General features: G+C 41.5%; 3 long non-coding RNA genes across 3 annotated transcripts; 1 reads left to right on the forward strand and 2 right to left on the reverse strand.

Annotated features, from left to right (window-relative positions):
- Positions 1-391: 391 nt before the first annotated feature.
- LOC119873700 lies at positions 392-13,583 on the reverse strand. Its single transcript, XR_005366162.1, has 3 exons — positions 13,301-13,583; positions 2,366-2,532; positions 392-902 (listed from the first exon to the last, which is right to left on the reverse strand). It is a non-coding gene; the product is annotated as an uncharacterized LOC119873700 (long non-coding RNA).
- LOC111097861 lies at positions 3,398-7,518 on the reverse strand. Its single transcript, XR_005366163.1, has 2 exons — positions 7,361-7,518; positions 3,398-3,610 (listed from the first exon to the last, which is right to left on the reverse strand). It is a non-coding gene; the product is annotated as an uncharacterized LOC111097861 (long non-coding RNA).
- Positions 13,416-21,177, forward strand: LOC111097862. The gene is made up of 3 exons (XR_005366161.1): positions 13,416-13,660; positions 20,023-20,225; positions 20,725-21,177. It is a non-coding gene; the product is annotated as an uncharacterized LOC111097862 (long non-coding RNA).
- Positions 21,178-22,770: the final 1,593 nt, after the last annotated feature.

Consider the following 22,770-nt stretch of genomic DNA (forward strand, 5'->3'; position numbering starts at 1 on the left):
AAGAACTCACTTTGGTTTTCTTTTTTCTTTTTTTCTCAGAGTCCCAACCTTGGACTCAGTTCATCAGCCCCAAAAGCTGTGCAGAAAATTAAGAGTTGAGAAGTAACATTCTCTCTCCCATCCACTGGAAAAGCAAGATGGAAGCAGCACTCCCATTTGTTTTCATTGCACAAAATCCCATTAATAAATACTTGACATTGTGTCTATGGAATTGATTTGATTTGTCAGGAACAGAAAATACTGAGTGTCTATCACGTACAAAACTATACTCTATATTGCTCGATTAAATTAAAAGTCATAAAAGAGAGGTAAAATGTGGGATGAAGCACAATCAGTATCCAAACACTTATGTATAAAACAAGGCATTTATTGTCTTGTTACTGCCAGTGTAGACACCCTACTTCCACTACTGATCCTACATCCACGTCAGTGTTAGCCAGCATGTATGCGCACATATGGAAGGAGCTTTAATTTTGTAACAGAGAACATGGAGAGGAAGTCTGGGGAGGGGAAGAAGCTGGGAGGTGAAGCAATTGAAGAATGGAAAGAGATAGAAGGGCTTCCAGTGTCCACCTAGTTCCTTGGAATGGTTTTGAGCTCACCAATAGAGGAGAGAAGCTGAAGTTGATGGAACTCTTCAAAAGAGGCTTTGAGAGACCTGTCAAAATTAGGGAAGGAAGAGGAGGAGGCCCCTTCCTCCCATTTCTAGTTGCCCCAGCACTGTTCTTGGGCTCTAAGAACTGGAAATATTGGGAGCACCCAGAGACCACAGCTTGGAGGTGTGAATCAGGGGGTACCACCATGAGACTACAGACAGCAGCAGTGCACCAGATGAGGGAAGATGTCATGACGGGCAGTACTGAAGCACCTTTTTGTTTGTTCCCAATAGCAATGCTGGGTCACTGTGGGGGAAAGGAGATGGGAGTATCTTTTAAGGAGTTCAGTGATTCATAAAAAGTCAATAGATACTGAATCATACATAAATTGTTTTTATTTAGCCCCTAAAGTAAATCCTGTGAGGGTAGCATTATTATTATTCCCATTTTACAGATGAGGAAGCCGAGAATCAGAAAGGAAGTATCCTTCCTGAAGCCACATGACTCTCAAGAGGCAGAGCTGGGATCAGACTCCAAGTATATTTGATTCTGAACCCTACGTCCTTAACCACTGTGCTTCACTGCTTCCTAATGTAGGAAACAAGGACAGGTTGGGAGCATCAGAATTCCAAGTGCTGCTGGTTGCTCTATTTCATGCATTAACTATCACTTTATAAAACACTGTTAAGAATGCTGCATTTAAAAAAAAAGGGGGGGGATCCCTGGGTGGCACAGCGGTTTGGCACCTGCCTTTGGCCCAGGGTGCGATCCTGGAGACCCAGGATCGAATCCCACGTCGGGCTCCCGGTGCATGGAGCCTGCTTCTCCCTCTGCCTATGTCTCTGCCTCTCTCTCTCCCTCTCTGTGTGACTATCATAAATAAATAAAAATTTTAAAAAATTTTAAAAATAAAAAAAGAAAGAAAGACTTATTTTAGAGGGAGGGGAGGAGCAGAGGGAGACAGAGGAAGTCCTCAAGCAGACTCCCTGGTGAGCATGGAGCCCAACATGGGGCTTGATCTCACCACCCTGAGATCATGACCTGAGCTGAAACCAAGAGTCACATGCTCAGCCGACTGAGCCACCCAGGTGCCCTTCTACAGGTTTTATATATGCATGGTTTTGTCATTTTGCTACTAACTGCTCTCGAAAAAGACTTAAAGTGTTTCTTACGAGTTCATACACTCTTAGTCACTGTTTTTCTTTTGTTTCCTTCTATAATACTTGAAAAACGCTCCACTTAAAAGTGGGAGTCAATAGCCTATTTCAAATCATTTTAAGATAAGGTTGTTTAAAGACAAATACCCTTTACATGAAGATGAAAGGTACGGCATAGGGACTCTAGTCAGCGGCATTATCATAGCGCTGGATGGTGCCAGATGGTAGCTACACTTGTGGTGAACACAGCATGACATACAGACTTGTTGAATCACTATGTGGTACACCTGTGACTAAAGTAATATTGTCAACTATACTTCAAAACAAGGAACCCAATGAAAAATAAAGATAAATGCTCTCTCTAAAGTACAATTCTGAAAAATTAAGGAGTGCCTCCTACTTTCTTTGTAACCTGAATACATACATGCTTCATACATTGACACTTACGACTGCCTCACATATTATTTTGTCTGATCCCTTCTGAAATGTGCTTACGTTTTTGGCTTGCAGTCTCTTCCATAACAAGCTCCTTTATCTTAGTTAAACACATTCCAGGTATTTAACAAGACACCCTGGAGGCTCTTTGTAGAATCCCTCTTTCAATTAGCTCACCTATTCAACTGGGTTGAAAGAAGTCTTCCCCCAGAACGTTAACTGTCTGAGAACAGGGGCCTTATTTTGCTCTCTGCTGTCTCTCTGTAGCCCAGAATTATGCCTAGAGTCAAGTAGGTGCTGGACACATATTGACTGAATGAATGACGAATGAATGCATCCACACTCTGTGAAGCAAAGCAAAGAGATGGGTAATTTTAGATAGAAACACAGCGGAACTGTAGAGACTATCAGACCCCTTGGGAGCTATAGGCATTGCCCTTGGTGACTCGGTTGTGCTTTGGTGAAAATTTCTAGTCTGAGTGGCCCAAGAATGACCATGGCCCCCTTACACTGCATCATCTTGTATTTTGAAGCCCAGTCTGTGGATGACTTCTTGGGTCAGAGGCCCCATGGGTGCAGTCAGGGGGGAAGAAGGAGGAGGAAGGTCAGTTTCAGCAGGCACCATTGGCTGACATGCCCTCTTCTTTGCTCTTTAAAGGGTGGTCCCTGGGGGCGCCTGGGTGGCTCAGTCAATTGAGCATCCAACTCTCAATTTCGGCCCAGGTCATGATCTCAGGGTCGTGGGACTGGGCTCTATGTCAGGCTCCACACAGCTCCTCTGCTTCTCTCCCTCTCCCTTGGTCCCTCCCTATGCAGTCTCTCTCTCTCAATCTCTCTCTCTCTCTCTCAAATAAATAAGTCAATCTTTTAAGAAATAATAAAAAAAATTAAGTGTGATCCCTGGATTGGCAGCATCAGCATTACCTAGAGCTTGTTAGAAATGCAGATTCTTAGGCCCACACTAAATCTACTGAATCAGAATCTGCATCCTAACTTGATCCCCAGGTGATTTGTAGGAACATTGTTTGCAAAGCACTGTTATGCAACACCATTCTTGCAACTCCCTGCCAAACACAGTGCTAATCATATACAGTATGCCCAGCACAGCCTTTCTGTGGCATCTTTTACCTCGGTAGTACCATTTTTAAACTCTTATTTTTGCCCCTTATTTTATTTTTATTTTCCAAACAATAGAAAAGCAGCTATTTATTGAGCTCTATGAAATTTTTATCCTCTTTTTTTTATACACAAGGAAATTGAAGATAAAAGATGTTATACTGTCTTTTCAAGAGCATAAGCACATGGGGTGCCTGAGTAGCTCAGTTGGTTGGTTGAGTGTCAGGATCTTGATCTCAGGTCAGGTTTTGATTTCAGGGTCGTGAGTTCTAGCCCCACAGTGGGCTCCATGCTGAGCATAAAAGTCTACTGAAAAAAATAAAAGAGTATAAACATGAAGTCAGGAGTGCCGCATAATTCCTAAGCATTCCTTGCCACACTCAAGGGTTAAGTTCTTATAAAATCTCCATATTTTAAGTAATTTCCTCAAAAGGAAAAGTCAAAAGATTTTGTTGCTTCATTTACAGACTTTCAGAGTTAAAGTGAGGTGGCCTAGGTGCCTTTGGCTTGACCTTACCTAGAGAAGGAACTCTGGAGAACCCCCAGAAGCTTCAGCCAAACATTTCTCTCCAGTAGGCCCCTTAAGTCAGGGCTCTTGACCCTGCTGCACTTTAGAACCACTAGGGGAGCTTTAAAAAATACCACTGTCTATATTCCATCTCCAGATATTCTGAATTAATTAGTGCCGAGTGAAAACTGAAGACAAGCTTTTCCTCTTCCCCTTTCCATTCCTCTTCCTATCCTCCTCCTTATTCTTCTTCAAGTTCTGTAAATAATTCTCATGTGTACTCAGGGTTCAGAGCCTGTGTCCTAAAATGAGTGAAGCCAATGATTCCCAGACCCAAGCAGGAGATAAATATCTAAATATGGCTCTGTTGAAGGCCCCTTGCTGACTTTTTGATGCCATAGCTTTCCGATGAACTAGATTACTAGAAGGACATTTTTCCTGATGTGATACAAGGCTAATTCACAAGCAGTTTCTGTAATTAGAGGGTTTCTTTTTAAGATTTATTTGTTTATTTATTTATTTATTTATTTATTTATTTATTTATTATTTGGGAGAGAGTGCACATGCACATGCGAGTGCAGGGAGGGGCAGGGGCAGAGGGAGAGAATCTCAAGCAGACTCCCTGCTGAGCGCAGAGTCCAACATGGAACTTGATCTCATGACCCTGAGATCATGACCTGAGCTGAAATCAAGAGTTGGACGCTTAAGCAACTGAGCTACTCAGGCACTCCTATAATTAGGGTTTATTTTGTGGTACAAATAAGCAAAAAGGCATAAAAAGAGTGAGTCAGGATGGAAACCACACTGATGGCTCCCATTAGCTGGTGACTAACTCCTTCCACATCACCGGATAACTCTGGTACTCCAAAGGGACAGTCCTCCACAACACTTGTCAGGGCCAGTAGGTCATGTCAGTGGTATCTCTGGGTCATTTAAATTTCAATCCATTTGAAATTCTAAAAATCTCCTGAGAAGTGAAAAGCATATTTTATTCATGGGACTGAATTAGGCCTCAGTGAGGAATGACAAACAAGACCAGGCACAACACCCATTAATTTCATTCCTGGAGTTTTGAAGAAGATGGTAAATACTTTTTGCCCCATAAAACAACAATAATGTAATGCAATGGGATTTTTTCTTTTTTTTTTTTTTTTAAGGACAGGAAGAAAGAGAGAAGAGACAACAGCAACACAATTTTGGAAACTGGAACACAGGAGGCAAGGAATTTAACAGATGAGAGAAATCTAAAGGTTGATGACATCAAAGGCCTCCCAACTCACTGGCCTAGCCAGATCAACCACAGAGCATTTCAGTAAGGGCCAGGCATGCACCCGAAGCTTCAAATTCGATTTTCAGCTTCCCCATGCTCCCTTTCATTTTTTAAAAAAGATTTTATTTATTTATTCATGAGAGACACACACAGAGAGAGAGAGGCAGAGACACTGGCAGAGGGAGAAACAGGCTCCACCCAGGGAGACTGTCGTGGGGCTCAATCCCGGGTCTCCAGGATCATGCCCTGGGCTGAAAGCAGTGCTAAACCACTGGGCCACCGGGGCTGCTCCCCATGCTCCCTTTCAAATAAGAGCATTGTAAGATTGGGAAGAAGACAAGAACACCCACTTTCACCAATTCTATTCAATATGGTACTGGATATTTTAGCCAGAGTAATTAGGTTAAAAATGTGTGTGTGTGTATGTGTGTCACTCAAATTGGAAAGGAAGAAGTAAAATTATCTCTTTTTGCAGATGACATGAACCTATATATAGAAAATCCTAAAGAATCCACAAAGAAACTATTAGAGCTAATAAATGAATGCAGCAAAGTTACAAGACACAAGATGAACCCACAAAAATTAGTTGTCTTTCCACACACCAGCAATGAACAATCCAAAAATGAAATTAAGAAAACAACTCCACTTATATTAGAAAGAATAAAATACTTAGGAATGAAGGCAACCAAGGAAGTGCAAACTTGTACCCTGAAACTAAAAAACATTACTGAAAAAATTAACAAAGACCTAAGTAAATAGAAAGACATCCTAGGTTTATGGACTGGGCAATTTAATATTGTTAATGTGGAGATACTATCCAAAGTGATCTATGGATTCCCTGCGATCTCCACCGAAATCTCAATAGCCTTCAGGTGTCTGGGTGGCTCAATGGGTTAAACATCCAACTCTTGATTTCAGCTCATGTCACGATCTCAAGGCCGTGGGATCTGGGCTTCCAGCTCTCAGTGCAGTCTGCTCGAGATTCTCTCCCTCTGTCCCCCACCCCAACTCAAGTTCTCCCTTTCTCTCTCTCTCTCTCCAATAAATAAATAAATAAAACCTTTTTTAAAAATCTCATTAATATTTTCTTCAGAAATTCATATGGAAGTGTAAGAGACCTCAAATAAGTCAAAACAATCTTGAAAAAAGAAAAAGCTGGAAGCCTCACACTTACTGATTCCAAAACTGTACAAATCTACAGTAATCAAGAGAGTGTATATTTGCATGCAGATAGATATATAGATCATTGGAAAGGAACTGAAGTCCACAAATAATACATTGATGGCCAATTGATTTTCAACAAGGGTGCCACAGACTATTCAATGGGAGAAAGGATAATCTTTTCAAAAATGGTGCTGAGACAACTGGATATGCAAAAGTAAAAGAAATCAGTGAGCTCTCACCTCACATCATACACAAAATTAACCCAAAATGGATCTGAAATATAACTGCTGAAAATATAAAACTCTCAGGAGAAAACATAAAACAGGAAAATCCACATGATCTTGGATTAGGCAATGGTTTCTTAGTCATAACACCAAAAACATAAGCTACAACAACAACAACAAAAAACTACGTTGGATTTTGTCAAAAATTAAAACTTTTGTGTATTAAAGGAAAAGTGAAAAGGCAATCTACAGAATGGGAGAAAATATTTGCAAGTCGTATATCTGATAAGGGTGCAGTTTAAAAATACAATTACCACTCAATAACAAAAAGAACCCAACAGAAGAAAAGCAGACACCTGAGGACTGACATATCAGAAAGAAGCTTCTAATGTCAAAACATGGAGCAGGACAACAAACAGAAAAAAATAAACTTGTTGGAAACAGGGATAATGCAGGGTGCAGCCAATAGGTAACCACAAAACAAGAACAGGGTGCTACTGGGGGAAAAAAAGAAAACATTTAGAGAATGGTCCTAGAAGTTAAAAATAAAAAAGTAAAAATGAGGAACTCAAAAGAATGGTTGGAAGGGCTCACCTGGGTGGCTCAGTAGGTTACGGTTCTGACTCTTGATTTTGTTCAGGTCATGATCTCAAGGTCCCAGGATTGGGAGTCTGCTTGAGGATTCTCTGCACTCTCCCTCTGCCCCTCCCCTGCACGCATATGCACGTGTGCTCTCTCTTTCTCTCAAATAACTAAATAAATCTTAAAAAAAAAAAAGTTTTGGAAAATAAGCAGAAAGTGTCAAAACTGTCATTTAAACCCAAGTAAGCCTTACCCACAGCCCATGAAAATCAAAGAAAGGCTTCTTAGATTTGTAAACATTACCTAACCTGAATTATGAACTTGTATTTCCTTGTGATGGATAATGCAGCTATTAGCCATCATCGAATATACTGGGATATATATTGGAATCTACTGGGTCATCAGTAGAACTAGAAGTAACCTATTACTTTTACTTGTTCTGGAAATATAAAAAAATAACAATAACTTCTGGTTTAAATCTCTTTATGAAATCATCATATGCAAATTATGGAATGCCACTCATGCAAAGGACTTCCTGGCTAAAGCCTCACAATATACATGGAGTTTTGTTGTTCATTTGTTTGTTTTGGAATGGAGAATCTCATTTTGGAAAAAATATAAGAAAGCAGTGCTTTAGGATTATGGAATTCTGGAGCTAGGAGGAACCCTAGATTTCTTTTACCCTTGCTTCTTCACCTCAAATACACGAAACACTAAGCTAGTTAGTTACTGACCTGGGACTGGAATTCAAGTTTTCTAGCTCCAAGTCTGCTGCCATTTCTGTTCTGAAGAACCCTTAGAAGTAGAAATAGCAGGAGCACCAATGTCCGCATATAATTACTTTAATACCGGGAAACAGTAACTAGGTCATCTGCTTGTACCCAGAATAAAATGAAAATGAGGACAGAAACACATAACTTTGTTTCCAAATTGTAGTGCTTATGGAAACAAAGACCAAATCTTCTAATTTAAAATTTCCTACATATAATCATCAAGTGTTTATTGAATATAAAATACCTAACAATGCATAAAGCCATCAGAATTTATTTTTTTATTTTATTTTATTTTTTTTTAAATTTTTTTTTATTTATTTATGATAGTCACAGAGAGAGAGAGAGAGGCAGAGACACAGGCAGAGGGAGAAGCAGGCTCCATGCACCGGGAGCCCGACGTGGGATTCGATCCCGGGTCTCCAGGATCACGCCCTGGGCCAAAGGCAGGCGCCAAACCACTGCGCCATCCAGGGATCCCAAGCCATCAGAATTTAGAGTGAAGCACAAACAGAATTGCTGTGCATAAGCTGTCTACACACTATTAAACATCATTTGGTGCAACATTCATTAGTATCAATGAATAACTAGCTTAGGAATATAATATACGACCTTGAATTCCTCTCACAATTAAACCACTTGACCATTGTCTTTCTAGGTGGTATTACTTTTTTTTCATATAGAGAATAAACTGTAAGAGATCATAGCAAGATGAAATAGGGCCAAGCCTAGCCTATGGAAGTAAAAGAGTACTTTCCAACATTTTTTAAATGACTTCTTCTTATTCCAGTTATAGTATATTTGTAGTGAAAAAACTGAAATGAAGGTAAGCAAAAATAAAAACCAGAGCCCTTCACATGAGTGCATATTCTAAATCCTTATCTTTGTAATTATTAACTAAAATTAGATTATGTTGTACATACTGCTTTGTAACCTGCTTGTTTTTTGGTCAGCATTCTCGGTCTGTCCATTTTACTAAATTTCATCTGCGTTGACTCCCAGATCCCAAATTGGTTTATTCAAGAAAATTCAGTCCCTTTCCATTGCGTCTGGTTATTCTGTCCTCTAAATCTCTTTTCATCTAGCCCAGGCTGTTGAGGCATGACACTGACTTAGTGAAGAACTGCAGCCAGTTGTCCCACTTTCTCGTTTCATCTGATTGCTTGCTTGGGTATATTAGCTTGATCCTCTATCCCTTGTATTACCCACAAATTGTAAATTGGGTGCAAAAGCTTAACGTGCTCCAATTAAACGTTTTTTGCTAGACTGTCATAGGTGATATTGTTACTTCCTTGTATTATATCAGAAGACATAATATCGGGCTGCCCAAAAGAGTAGTTATGAATTGCCCGCCGTGCACCTTGTCCCTGGCAGTACATTATTAGCAAGTGACCAGGTGGAAAACGAGAAAGGTGTCCAAAACACAGTTGGCACATTAGCTTTACCATCCTCTCTTTCAAGGATCAGACCTTTTTGTAAACCCCTGCTCAACTTACTTCTATACAATTCCTTTCCATTTAGTGCTTTATTTTATTTTTTAAAAGATTTTATTCATTATTGGAGAGAGAGAGAGAGGGAAAGAGAGCATGAATGGTAGAGAGAGGCAGAGGGAGGGGGAGAAGCAGGCTCTCCACTCAGTGGGGAGCCCAACGTGAGGCTCCATCCCAGGACCCTGAAATCATGACCTGAGCTGAAGGCAGATACTTAACTGACTGAGCCACCCAGATGCCCCTAGATGCCCCTAGTGCTTTATTTTAGCTCTGTTTTCCTCTGAATTCACCAAATTTCATGTCCTATTAGAAAAGGAAGAGATGGAGTTCGAAGGATAATCTGAACTTATTCTACTCCCTAACCATTGGGTTTCCTTCATTTAAAACTGAGACTCAGTTTGAGAAACCAAGAAAGGCATTTAACATGTCTATGAATATGGTCAAGCCAGAAAAAAAAAAAAATGGGGCAACCTTCTAGAAGAGACTATTAATAGTAGCAGAATTACTGTAGAAAAGAAGGGTGTTGCATTATAAAAATAGCTCTTTCTGGGAGTATAATGATAACTCTGCTTCTGCTATATAAGGAATCAGCCAAGAAAGGTTGGAAGAAATCTATTATGTTACCAAAAAGAAATTTTTTATGCTGGCCCAAAGGGGTTAATAACATTTAAGAACACAGCTTGTTACTGAATGTAGAGTGTGTGGGGGTGAGTTTTAGAGAGAATGGATATCAAAGGTGCATCTTCAGGGGCACCTGGGGGGCTTAGTCGATTAAGTGTCTGCCTTCAGCTCAGGTCATGATCCCAGGGTCCTGGGATCAAGTCCCCGCATCAGGCTCCCTGCTCAGTAGGGAGCCTACTTCTCTCTCTCCCTCTGCCTCCCTCTCCCTCCATCAAATAAATAATTTTTTTTTTTAAAGGGTACAGCTTCACATCCCACGTGACACTTGCTAGAATTCGGCCAGTTTAACGGGTTTTATTCTTATTCTGACTTTAATTCACACTGATTCTCACATATTAAGTAGTGTCCTTTCACTTAAAGGAAGTACTAAGTGAAATCAATGAAACAGCTAAATTGACAGGCGTTCCAAGAATTGCAACATGCGGAATAAAAAGATCAATGAAATCATTCATACAAGAGCCCATTCACAGACAGCTTTGTGCCACTGAAGTAAGAAAATAAAGACCAAGCTGGAGTGAGAGTGTAGCTCTGGATTTGAAAGAGTTTTGACTTAAGTTTAATTTATGGCCCCATAAAGCTCACATTACAGGTTCTTTCTCAAGCAATACAATCAACGTGTGACTATTCATTCAGTTCATTCATTGTGCAAATATTCAGTGCATGCCAGGCCCCATGTTGGACCAGATACAGGGCATTTGACAACAGCAAAACACCCCTATCCTCATTGAGCCGATGTTCAAGTGGAGAGACAGCTGATAAATACGTTACGTCGGTACATTAGGTCACGTGTAGACAGTGGTGAGAGCTACAGGGAATAAGAGCAAAGTTGGATGGATCTAGCATGAGTGGAGGAGCAGGCTGCATTTATGAGAGTAGGCTTTGTTAAGAAGTAACAATAAGCAAAGACTTGGAAAATGTGCAAAAATTGGGGGAAGAAGACTTCCAGGAAGAGGTAACAGCCAGTACAGAGTCCCAAGAAAGCAGGAGCATCTTGGTTCATTCCAGAAACAACAGAGGAGGCCAGAGGGACTGGAGCATGGTGGGCCAGGAGGGAAGTAGGAGGAAACCACGGAGGGCCTGGGGCTGTTGAAGGATTTCAGCTTCCAGTCTTTCCTTGTCTACCCTGGGTGAGACTCTGCTCTTGAGTAGGGCAGGAACACAATGTGAATCCATTTTGGAAGAGTCACCCTGGCTTCTTGGTTGAGAACAGAACGAGGAGGACAAGGCCGACACATAGAGATGACTCGGGAGGCGACTGGAATGGTCTGAGGATGGGCTGGGGGCTGGGAGTGGTTTAGACCAGGGCCTAGAGTGGTGGTGGCGGCGAGACTGGTCACGTTCTGGGCATGCTCTGCAGACAGAGCCAACAGATTCGGATTTCCCAAAGGACTGGAAGAGAAAGACAAGAGTCACCATATCTCCAGAGGCTTGGGCTTGAGAAATGAGTTGTCATCAACTGAGGCGTGGAAGCTGCAGCTGGGACAGGGTTTCTGGGAGGAGGGCAGATCAAGAATTCAGTTTGGACATACTCCTTTGATATCCAAATGCAGAAGCCAGGGGCCAATTGGATATGCAAATCTGGAGTTCAGTAGAGAGGTCCAGGCAGGAGACATAATTTGGGAGTTAGTACAGAGATGATAATTTACTTCTTTCTATTCTTTAAACATGTACAGAAATGTACAAATAATTAATATGCATCCCTTCTACCTCCCTTCAATAATTATTAACACTTTGTCATTTCCAACCCTCTACTTCTCTATTTATATAAACTTTTATTTTGTTTGCTTAAGTAGCCATTTGAGAGTTGGAGGCATCCTGTTGCTTCACTCCCGAACACTCCCGCATTCCAGGCAGGAATATAAAGTCACAAGACCTGAGGAGATAACAGGGGAATGAATGCAGATAGAAATGGAGCTAAGGAAGGAGCCCTGGGGCAGAGCAAGGGTAAGGGTTCTGGGAGAAGAGGAAGAACCTAGAAGGAGCAATCACTGAGGGAGATAAAAACCAAGAGAGGAATCTCTTCTGATTGCTTACATTTACCAAAATGTAAAGAGACAGATACAAAAGCTATTCATGGGCCTTGTCCTTCTAACTTTGGAGTTTTCTCCTTCACACTTGTGCACTGGCAATTTAATTTTTTCCTTTGGTCTACTCAAGACTGGAATAATTGTAAAAGGAATCCAGTAACTCCAGATTGTTTTTGGATGTGCAACCTACTAAACCCTGAGCCATAGACTCCATACAAGATTGAAAAGAAACAGAATATGCCACCCCAAAACATGCCACTTTAGCATCTTGATTATTTTGAACTGAAGTTGTTTGAAAAACTGATTTAAAAAAATAATAATAAGGGCAGCCCGGGTGGCTCAGCGGTTTAGCACCGCCTTAGGCCCAGGGCGTGATCCTGGAGGCCCAGGGCGTGATCCTGGATACCCAGGATCATGTCCAACGTCGGGCTCCTTGCATGGAGCCTGCTTCTCCCTCTGCCTGTGTCTCTGCCCCTCTCTCTCAATCTGTGTCTCTCATGAATAAATACAAAAACAAAATCTTTAAATAATAATAATAATTCAGGGAGAGGCTTTCTCTGAACAACCCTCATCGGCCCAAAGCCAGATCCTCCAAAAGGAACTCAGTTGTCAAAAAATCTTCTCCCTGGGATCTTCACCCACCTGAGAAGATTGACTTTTATCACAGGTGAGGAAATGAGAAGTCCACACCATACCCAGGCAAATTTTGTCACACATCCTAATACCTCCCATCTGTTCTTCTGAGGGCCCATTCCTCCTTCCTAAAAATCATTTACTCTCTCCTAAGACCTACATTCTTCCTCCCCTTTTCTTCCTAAGATGATATTTAATCCTGAATTCTAAGCCACCTCTCAGACACATCCCTGGGTGTCTCCCACATACACACGAGGTGTAGGTGTTAATCAACCTCTGTTTGTTTTTCTCTCACTACATTAATCTCTCTTTTATTAAAAGAGGGCTCAGCCATTAACTCAGAATAGTCAAAGAAAAATTATATTTTCTTCTCTATGTGATGGAGAAGCCAAGTCTCAAAATTGTTGTCTGAATTGGTAAAAAAAAATTTTTTTTAATTAAAAAAAAATAATAAGTCAGTTTTCAAAACTAAAGTAAACCAATCACATTCCGAGACTAATTTAGAAAAAAAGCTGAATGACAACTTGATTTTTGTTTTAATCACATAGAGAACCTTTCTTTTTGAAAGGTGCTATTCGCATCCACCTACACAAAATAAATTGTGGTTAAATACCAAAATCTTTTATTTCCCTTGAAATATTGCTCACAGTCGAACAACGGCCGAGATCAATAGGCTATCTGCAGGTTCAGAGCGGACTTCCTCCCTGTACCTGGTCCTTGGGCGGAACTCTGAAAAATGTTTGGAGACAGGTTGCTAAGCAATATGGCAAATCTCATCCATTCTTGCACTTCCTGAACCCTGGATCCTCTCCCTTCATGACTCTGGAAACAAGTAACAGAATCAATCAGAAGTGGATTCAAGATTAAAAAGGTGCTTTATAATAAGTAAAAATGACTGGTATCATCTACAGCCTGGAACTCAGAGATAAAGGACACCGGATTGAAGACTGAGAGTGGGCCCAGGCTTGGGTTCCCCATCATGCCTTCTATTCTGAGTCTAAGAGAGAGTAAGTCGGGCCGCTCCAGGGGAAGGTAGGGCACGGACTGTGCCAGAAATGAGGGAGCCCGCTCAGGGATGCCCTGGCCTTGGACTCGGTTGCTTCTTTCTTCAGCTTGGGGTCTTCACCCAAGAACTCCCCACTCTCCCTTTTCAGCCCAGCACCAGGTTCAGAAAATCAAAACTATTTGCTACCCTTGGGCTGCCTGGTTCCGAAGGACACCCAGGCCCCGGGCCACAGCAGCTCCCTCCGGAGTCCTCCAGAGACATTCGAGGAGGAAACGGAGAACAGAGATGATCAAAGGGGAAGGAGAGGGGCCAGAAGGAAAGACTGGAGCAGAGGAATGGGCGGGAAGTGGGACGAAGGCCTACGATGACTATTTTCCCCCCAGGACGCTGTATACTAAATGCAGAAGGACCAAAGCAAAAGGAAGGATTCTATTTTAACAGGAGCGGCTTGCACATTCTAGGAGGGCTGCCAAGGGATGTCTCTCGGTGGAAAGGCACTGAAACGGGCTTCTGAGGCCGAAGCAGGCCCTGGGCCAGGCCCAGGAGCAGGGAGTTGAGGGAAGAGGAATGAAATCACTCTGCACAACAACCTCCCAGGTCATCTCCCAGGGGGCCTTTGCAGATGTGTCCCTTGGACACCAACCTTCTTTTCTACTTAAAGTGAATTTAGGCTACTGGCCCTTGGAGCGGCGGGTCGTCTTGAGACATGGCATATGCTGAGTTCTGCCTAAGAGGGACCGGCAGGCCATGGGGGCTAGAGCCGCAGAGGGGAGCTGAGAACTGGCCAGGCCTGCCTTGGTGGCCCGGGGACGCGGGGTTCCCCAAAATATGCTTTCAGCTAGCGCGCCGAGCATTTGTCCTGTTGGAGGTGCTGCTCTGAGTGCTCCGTCCCTGTTACGAATAGAGCCTCATGAAATAAAACCTACAAACCTACAAATCACGGGGCTTCACGGTTAACAGGTGGGGAAGGGGAAAAGAGAGGCCAGGGGCAGGGTCAAGCTGGCGCAGGGGGCTAGGGGGGCAATGGAGCTGCAGACTCAGGATCCTAACCACTGCACCACACTGCCCTTTGAAGAGGACGGGGGCTGGGAGGGGTCTTGCTCCCCCTCCTCACCCAGCCCTGTGCACCTCCTCTCCGGCCCTCTTCCAGGCCCCAGGACCTGCCTCACCCTGACAGCTTTACTGGAAAAAGCCAACCTGGGAAGTGGACTGTTTGGGATTATTACAGCTTGAGGATTATCTTGGTAGCTGGGGGAGGGGAGAAGCCAAGCTCCATGGGACAAGGTGGAGGGTGGGATGACACGGAGAACTGAAGAGGACAGGGAGGGGATGGTCCTGTGAGTGGGGTGGGGAGGGCGGGGGCAGGGCTGGGGGGGCACGGGCTGCCGGGACCTACGGCCTCCCCGGGTGGCAGCCCTCATCCAGGGGACGACCTGGACCTGGCGGAAGGTGGCTTGATTAGGGGTCTCAAGCTCCCCTCAGAGCCACGCTCCCGACCCAGGCCCAAGGCCTGGAGCTTATGCTGTTCAATGGCTGAATAAATGAATGAACTAACTCTATAGCACATGCTCCTCTACAAGCTGTTATTTTTGCCCTTGTTTCAACCACATACTGAGCTTTCCTGGTTGCAACCGCATGGATACCTTTCCCTCTGTTTTGACATCGACTCTAGAATTCTAGAGAATTCTGTTTCTTGTACAAGCCCCTTGCTCATTTTGTGAGCGGCCCTGCAAGGACTCCGACACTGATTGTGTTCCACCCCGCTTGCCCCTTTCCTACCAACCAGCATTTCCTGCCTCGGCCTCACAGTCTGGGTCATTGAATGGCTTTTGACTTCACTCCAACAGTAAACTTTGAACTGTCAGTTCTTTACAAGTAATTAGCTATCTTTAAATTTTCTTTTAAGGGGCACCTGGGTGGCAGAGTCGGTTAAGCATCTCTCTTTGGCTCAGGTGATGATCCTGGGGTCCTGGGATGGAGCCCAGAGTCAGGCTCCTTGCTCAGTGGGGAGTCAGCCTCTCTCTCTCTCCCTCTGTCCCTCCCCCCTGCTCATATTTCTCTCTCTCTCTCAAATAAATGAAATCTTTAAAAATTAATTTTCTTTTAAAATGATTTAAAAGCTTAAAATATTGCAGATTTTGAACTCAAAACACAATAAGCTGGTTTTCTGAAATGTCTTTATTAAAACAGCATAGTGTTATATGCCGCATTGTCTAAGTGCTCAATATATATTACTATTTTATTTTTTATTTTTAAAGATTTTATTTATTTATTTATTTATTTATTTATTTATTTATTCATGAGAGTCATGAGAGACACAGAGAGAGACACACACACACACAGGCAGAGGGAGAAGCAGGCTCCATGCAGGGAGCCCGACGTGGGACTCGATCCCAGGTCTCCAGGATCACGCCCTGGACTGAAGGCAGCACTAAACCGCTGAGCCACCCGGCTGCCCCTGTATTACTATTTTTAAAAGATTTGTTTATTTGAGAAAGAGAGTGTGCAGGCAGGGGGAAGGGCAGAGGGAGAGAGATCCTCAAGCAGACTCCCCAATGACCATGGAGCGACCCAGGGCTCGATCCCAAGACCTTGAGATATGACCTGAGCCAAAATCGAGTCAGCTGCTTAACTGACTGAGCCATGGAGGCGCCCCTTAGTGTATATTTCTTGAATGAAACATGAGGCAAATGGATCACCACACAGGGAACCTAAACACCTGTGTCCTCTGCCTAACCCTGTCACTTACCTGCTATAAGATTGTAAAGCAACTCATTTAATCAACATCAATGTAAACTATTAAAAAATATTTGCATTCTAATTGAAAGTTTGGGGGGGTTTTGTTTCTTTTCTTTCTTTTTTTTTTTTTGGTCTTCCAAGGATTTTATTTAAATTCTAGTTAAAACATAGTATGGTATTGGTTTCAGGTATAGAATTTAGTGATTCGGGATCCCTGGGTGGCGCAGCGGTTTGGCGCCTGCCTTTGGCCCAGGGCGCGATCCTGGAGACCCGGGATCGAATCCCACGTCGGGCTCCCGGCGCATGGAGCCTGCTTCTCCCTCTGCCTGTGTCTCTGCCTCTCTCTCTCTCTCTGTGACTATCATAAATAAATAAAAATTAAAAAAAAAATTAAAAAAATATAAAAAAAAATAAAGCTTTAAAAGAATTTAGTGATTCATCACTTATCTATAACACCCAGTGCTCACCATGACAAGTGCCCTCCTTAATACCCATCACCTGGTTACCCCATCCCCTACACCCCATCCCCTCACCTGCCTCCCCCCACCCTCATTTGTTCTCTATAGTTAAGAGTCTCTTATAGTTTGCTTCCCTGTTTTTTTTTTATTTTCCCTTCCTTTCCCCTATGTTCATCTGTCTTGTTTTTTAAATTCCACATTTGAGTAGAATCATATGGTATTTGTCTTTCTCAAACTGGCTTGTTTCACTAGTTCCACCCACAGCATTGCAATGGCAAGATTTCATTCTTTTTGATGACTGAGTAATAGTCCATGGTGTGTGTGTGTGTGTGTGTGTGTGTGTATGTGTGTATACACCACACCTTCTTTATACATCCATCAGTTGGTGGACATTTGGGCTTTTTCCATAATTCGGCTATCATTGATAGTGATGCTATAAACATTGGAGTGCGTGTGCCCCTTCAAATCAATATTTTTGTATCCATTGAATGAAAATACCTAGTAGTGCAACTGCTGAGTCATAGGGTGGTTCTATTTTTAACTTTTTGAGGAAGCTACATAGGATTTGGCAGAGCAGCTGCACCAGTTTGCCTCCCCACCAACAATGTAAGAGGGGTCCCCTGATTCAACGTTTGTGATGAGGAACTTGGTAGACAGAATAATGCCCCACCCAGAGAAAAGACGTCCACATCCTAATCCCCAGAAGCTATGACTATACTAGCTTTAGAAGGTAAAGGGGAATTGAGTTTGCTATTCAGATGACATTAAAATAAAACTATTCTGGAGTATCTAAGTGGTATCAGATATTGATTTCAGCAGGTGTTGAATGGATAAATAAAACATACTATATCCATTCAATGGAATATGATTCAGCCATAAAAAGCCACGGACCATTGATACATGCTATAACATGCTTGAACATTAGAAGCATGCTAAGGGGAAGAAGCCAGACACAAAAAGTCCCATAGGTATTACATAATTCTATTTATACAAAATGTGCAGACCAAGCAACCTATAGAGACAGAGGGTAGACTAGTGGTTGCCAGAGGCTGGGAGGCCAGAGGAATCAGGACTGACTGCTGATGAGTATACATTTTTGTTGGGGAAAGGGTGGTGGTAAAGAGGGGAGTTATTAAAATCTTCTAAAAAAATATAATAAAATCTTCTTAGATAGTGGCAATGCTTTGTGCAAGTTGGTGGACATACTAAAAATTACTGAATTATATATTTTAAAATGGTGAGTTTTATTGTATATGAATTACCCCCAAAACAATTCTAGTTTTAGCAAGTCAGACAATACAGAGCTGACTAAAGAAAAAGCTGATCACCTCTCTCTTCATTCCCCATTTAATCTTACCCTCCCATATTAAAATTTTGATTAACTTACTTGAAGTCTTTTCTTCGTGCCCTTGCATACTTCCATGAACACAAAAGCAGTTTTGTCTTTGTTTTTTTTACAAAAAAAAAAATGAGGACAGTTTATATACAATTCGCTTTCCTCATTTAACTTCTCAGGGATATCCCACCACGTCAACATATATAAATTTGTATGCAAATTTTCTCTGTTCGTAGATAACATCAAGTTTTCCAGAGGGATTGTACGGAGGTATATTTCTGCTAGTAATAATATGTGAGTAACCCGGTTGCTGAATATCCTTAGCAACACTCGGCATTTTCTGCTGTGTTAGGTTAGCCGTGCTGGTGGCTGCAAAGCGGTATTGCCTTATACTTCTGGTTTTGTTATTATTTAACTTTTTATTGAAATGCACATGTCATAAGTATATATCTCAGTGAATTTTCATAAACTGAGCACCCCTGTAACCAATACCCAGATTGAGAAACAGAACATTTTTAGACCTATAGAAATCCTATGACCTTGTAATTCCACTCCTAGGCAGATACCCAACAAAAATGCACCTATATGTTAACCAAAAGACACAATTTTGATAATGGTTACCATTTTATCACATTCCCCTTAAATCTTAATGTATTTTAATAGAAGAAATAAATATTGCAGTTAAAGTTGAAAGCCCTTTTGACTTCTAATCCCAGGCATGTTACCCTCCCCTAGGTCCCTAGACCCTGAGGCAACCTCTCATCCATTGGGTATTTTTATACCTTTTCATGCATATATTTATGTTCCTGCATTTTCCTGACTCCTAGTAAACTGAGCATCTGCTCTTACTTCCTCTTTTATGAATTGCCTTTTCCTAACACTGGCTCATTTTTTTATTGTATTGTCTCTTGTTTATTAATTTATTGAGCCTTAGTTTATTAAGATATTTATCATTTTTTGTCATTTTTATTGCAAACATTTTCTCTCACCTTTTCCTTGCACTTTGGTTATGATTTCTTCTGCCTGGCAAAAAAAAAAAATTAATTTTTATGTAGTCAAACATGGCTATTTTTTTTCCCTTTAATTTTTCTGGGTTTCTCATCTTGCTTAAGAAGACTGCCACACCCACAAAGTTATACAAGAATTCTCTCATCTTTTCTCCTAATGTTTTATTACTTTATTTTTCATATTTAGATTTATTTGCAAAGCACCATGTTCCAGACACTGCATGGAACATATGCAAATAACCTAGATTGGACTGGGAGTTTTCTAAGCAGGACAGAAAGCTAAATTGGAGTTACTTTTGTCTTCAAACATTTCTTATATAGCTGATGAAAAAGAAACATATATACCACTAAAAATGATTAGTTAAGGGTGCCCAGTTGGTTCAGTCCGTTAAGTGGCTGCCTTTGGTTGAGGTCACGATCCCACATGGATGGGGAATTTGCTTCTCCCTCTCCCTCTGTCTCTCCTCGTTGCTTGTACGCTCTCTCTCAAATAAATAAAAAATTTCAAAAATATTTTAAAAGAATGTTTTGCCAGCAGCTAGCCTAGCTTTTGATATCTTGTTAACAGGAAGCAGAAAAATATCAACCATTTAGTGAAGTGAAATCAGATGAGAACTTTTAATCTATAACTTTTATCTGGTGGTAATTGAAAAAAATATAGTAGTCCTGCAAGTATTCTAGTTTCTTTCCAGGTAATAAGAAGACCCAGGGATGAGTGTTGAGAAGAGCTGAAAATGATTGCCTAAATTTGAATCCAGAGAAAGTCATTTTAGGGGTTTTGTATTTCTTTACCAGTGCTGGTTTTCTCTGCTTTTTTCTCAAGGGGTCATCCCTCAAGAGCTGTAGACTTTTTACAGCAAAGCCTGTTGGAGGAAACTGTGGTTGCCAAACAAAACTGTGGCTCCCCTCACCACCCAGACTCTTGTAACCTCCCGGGTCGGCCTTTGCACTTCCCCACCAAGAAGCAAAAACACACCATCTGCTTTAAAAGAAGCACTCATCGGAGCCAACCTTGAAGAACACAGAGTTTGTACTTTATTTGTTACGTGGTAGGGAGCTGCTCTAAGTTTTTGAGGTGGTTTCCCCCTGGCTCCCTTGGGGCAGGTGAATCTGGCAGCCACAAATGGGACATGAACACAAAGACACTGGACTTGAAATCCTGGGGAACTGTTTCTGATCGCCCCCCTCTGGCTGAGTAAGCTCACATCATTAAATGATCCCTGTTACCCACTGCCGCTGCCAAAGAACGCACACGTTAACCTAGAAATCACCACCGGCCATGAAAAGGGAAAGTTCATTTTTGGAAAAGATAAAACATTTAAACATTGAATTAGATTTTTTTTCCCCGTTTTTGTAGTAGATAAGTCAACAGCCCACTCAGCTTCCCCTAAAAGTGTTCCACTAGTTCATTGAAGAGGGGAAAGGGCTATTTTGGGCTTTTCTTTACAGTCCTTTAAAATCCTTTAAAATCCTTTCCCTTAAAAAAAATAAAAATTAAAAAAAAAAAAAATCCTTTCCCTTACAGGTCAGAGGGAAGACATGAGTAGTGAGAGAACCGACAGCTGGACGGGCCACGTGGCGCTTGGAACTCCTCCTTAAGTCATTCCTCTTGCTTTGTTCCTTCGGAGAAGAAGGCTGCCTCAGACTCTACTTTTCTCCCTGGTTTGGCTTCCAAGGTAGGCAAGTGTCCTGTACCACAGAGCGCCTGAGTTAATGATTCATCTAACTGGGGTAAAAGCCATGTGCCAGTGCAACGCTTCATCTTATTCTATTTTTGCAACCTAGTCAGCTCTTGGACACTGATGACCAAGCTCAAGGTTGTGTCCCTGGACTATCTAGAACACGTGGATATGTTAGGTTCGCTGTGCTGCAAGGAGCAATAGAGACCTTCCCTTTTTAATAGCACTGTGATTTTTATTGATAACCCTGAAAGGAAAAAAAAAAAAGAAAAAAGTGACTCAAAGAGACAAGAAAGCATGTGAGTAATGTTTGAGTCAGACTGGACCTCGGCTCTGAGGGCATTGTTTTCACGGTTTTGAAAATGATTGAATGACACAGAAAAACGTGCTTAATATATTTCAGAAAGCAAATGTGTACGGCATGGTCCCAGCTTATGTGGGTCTTTTGCGTCCATAAAGATCATAGCGAGGAAGTATTTTCTGCAAGGGATGGGATGTACATTCTTTGTACATTTCTCCAAAATGTCTATAATTTGCCTGTTGTCCTATTACAATCAGAAAATATTAATGCCTTTTTAAAAAGGGAAAGGTAATGGTATCCACCTGTCTTGGTTTTTTTTTTTTTTTTTTTTTTTTTACATTAGGGAATAATTTACACACAGTAAAATTCTTTTTTCATTTATAATGTCATGAGCATTTTAGGGGGATTTGTGGTTGTTTGGTTTTCTTTTGTGGTCACATTCTGAAAAGGTAAATTTTTTTTTTTACTTTATTAAGGTAAAGTTGGTATCACAGAGCAATCCCCTCAAAGATGTCTATTTAGATCCTCTGCCCCCCCCCCATTTTTAATTGTTTTTTTGTTGTTGTTAACTTGTATGAGTTCTTTATATATTTTGGATATTAACTCATTGTTGGATATGCAACTTGCCAATACCTTGTCCCATTCAGCAGGATGTCTGTTTGTTTTGATGATGGTTCTCTACTGTGCAGAAGAAGCTTTATAGTTTGATGTAGTCCCATTTATTTATTTTTGCTTCTTTTCCTTCACCTTTGGGGTCAAATCCACAGAAATGTCGTAAGACTGATGTCAAAGGGGCTTACTATCTATGTTTTCTTTTAGGAATTTTATGTTTTCAAGTCTTACATTCATGTCTTTAATCCATTTCAAGCTCATTTTTGTGTATATTTTAAGATAGTGATCTAGTTTTGTTTGCATGTGTTGGTCCAGTTTTCCCAGCACCATTTATTGAAGAGACCATCTTTTTTCCATTGTGTATTTTTGGCTTCTTTATTGTAAGTTAATTGTCTATGTATGCATGAGTTTATTTCTGGGCTCTTAGCTCTGCTGATCTGTGTGTTTGTTCTTATAGCTTTGTAATATATTTTAAAGTCAGAGAGCAGGATACCTCCAGCCTTGTTCTTTCTCAAGAACAAGACAGCTTCGGCTGTCTGGATCTTTTGTGACTTCACACAAATTTTAGAATTATTTGTTCTAGGAGTGTCTGGGTGGTTCAGTTAGTTGAGTGTCTGCTTTCGGCTCAGGTCATGATCCCATGGTCCTAGGATCAAGTCCCCGCGTCGGACTCCCTGCTCGGCGGGCAGCCTGCTTTTCTCTCTCCCTCTGCTGTTCCCCTTGCTTGTGCTCTCTGTCTCTCTGTCTCTCTCTCTCTCTCTGTCAAATAAATAAAATCTTTAAAAAAATTATTTGTTCTAGTTCTGTGAAAAAAATGTCATTGGAATTTTGATAGGAATCACATCGAATTGTAGTATGGGGATTTTAACAATATTCTTCCAATCCATGAGCACAGAATATCTTTCCATTTATTTGTGTCATCTTCAGTCTCCATCATAGTTTTCAGTGGATAGGTCTTTTACCTCCTTGGTTAAATTTA

Source organism: Canis lupus, chromosome 10 (genome assembly GCF_011100685.1).
Source record: "Canis lupus familiaris isolate Mischka breed German Shepherd chromosome 10, alternate assembly UU_Cfam_GSD_1.0, whole genome shotgun sequence".
Classification (NCBI taxonomy): Eukaryota; Metazoa; Chordata; class Mammalia; order Carnivora; family Canidae; genus Canis; species Canis lupus.